A 1824-nucleotide genomic window follows, 5' to 3' on the forward strand; every position below is an offset into this window, starting at 1 on the left:
CAGGGTCTGGGGTCTGCCTGCCATGCTGGTGTTCACCAGTACATGGCACAATTCAGACTCGGGGGAGCCCACCTGGCTTGGGCACCTCCACTGCCCAGCCAAGGCCACCGGCACCCTCCAGACTTGCTTTGGCGCTGTGCACAGTGTGGGAAGCGAAGGTTCCCGTGGGAATGAGCAGCCTTTCAGAGTTAGGCTCCCTGTCTGTGCGCTTGGACTGCCGTGAGTTCCGTTTGCAGTGAGCAGCCCCTGGCTCCCCCAGCGTGTTCATGGGTGGCAGTGTCCAAAACATTTTTTTTCTTTAAACTAAAAAGAGAAAAAAAAAAAAAAAAGGAAAGAAAAAAAGCTCACTGCTTGTTCTCCTGGCGAGGTGTGGCTTTCTGCTGCTCAGCCCCAGCCTGCCCATCACCGCGCTCCGTTTCAGATAGCTGGCCACTGCTTGTTTTCTTCCAGGGGCCTTTCTGTGGAAAGGGGTGGGAGACACGAGTGCCTGTTTTTACCCAATCCCACAAATTCATTCTGAACCTGGCCTGCGATTGCATGAGTAATAATAACGGTAACAATAATAATAATAATAATATTTATTTTTATTTGAGAAGCACCTTACCAACCAACTGCAACACTCTGTTGTTCCTTCACTAACTCTCCTTTTCTCTTCCCTTGTTCTTCCTCTCCCCCTTTGGTCATACTCCTTTTCAGTGCTCGGTGGTGTATGCGTGTGTGCTCACTGTTCTTGTATTCAATAAAAGTGAAATAAATGTGTTTGATGCTAAATCAGCCTGGGGCCTTGGTGGACTCTTTCCTACTGAGAGGATGGAGAAATGAAGGGGGAACCTTGGAATGAGGGGCACTGCACATGGAAATACAGGGCTTTGTCTAAAGAGAAGATCGTAGAAATCATGGAATCCCAGAACAGTTTGGGCTGGAAGGGAATATAAAGCTCACCCTGTTCCATCCCTGCCATGGCAGGGACACCTTCCACTGTCCCAGGCTGCTCCCGGCCCCAATGTCCAACCTGGCCTTGGACACCTCCTGAGATCCAGGGGCAGCCCCAGCTGCTCTGGGCACCCTGTGCCAGGGCCTGCCCACCCTCACAGGGAACAATTCCTTCCCAATATCCCATCCAGCCCTGCCCTCTGGCAGCGGTAAGCCATTCCCTGTGTCCTGTCCCTCCAAGCCCTTGTCCAAAATCCCTCTCCAGCTCTCCTGAAGCCCCTTTAGGCCCTGGAAGCGGCTCTGAGGTTTTCCCGGCGCCTTCTCCCAGCTCTCCCAGCTGGGTGAACACCCCCAGCTCTCCCAGCCTGGCTCAGAGCAGAGGGGCTCCAGCCCTCGGAGTATCTCTGGCCTCTTCTGACTCACTCCAACATCTCCACGTCCCTCCAGTGCTGCAGACCCCAGAGCTGGATGCAGTTCTGCAGGTGGGATCTCACCCCACCAAGGGCAGATGAAGATGCCAGGGCGGGAATTGCGGCTGGTGGAGCCGGGAGCAGTTTCGTGTCGCAGGTGCTGAGCCTCGGACACAGCGTGGGCAGCGAAGGTGGCTGTGAGAATGCTCAGGATGCAGGGAAGTGGTGGGAACTGCCCCTCTCTGGGGACCACGACTCTGTCTGTTGTCCCGGGAGGGAGGACGGGGTGTTGGGACAGTGCCTGTCCTGCTCAGGGCTCTGTGTGTCACGGTGAGGGTCCCCGTGTGTCTATCCCGGGGGAGCTCTCGGTCCATCAGTCCCAGGCAGGGCTCTTGTCCGCCTGTCCCGCTGCGGAGCTGGGAGCACGGGGAACCCAGGGGAATGGTAGCCAGCGGGGGGGGACTGGGGGACTTGTATATGA

Source organism: Corvus brachyrhynchos, unplaced genomic scaffold (assembly GCF_000691975.1).
Source record: "Corvus brachyrhynchos isolate BGI_N302 unplaced genomic scaffold, ASM69197v1 scaffold661, whole genome shotgun sequence".
NCBI classification, from domain to species: domain Eukaryota; kingdom Metazoa; phylum Chordata; class Aves; order Passeriformes; family Corvidae; genus Corvus; species Corvus brachyrhynchos.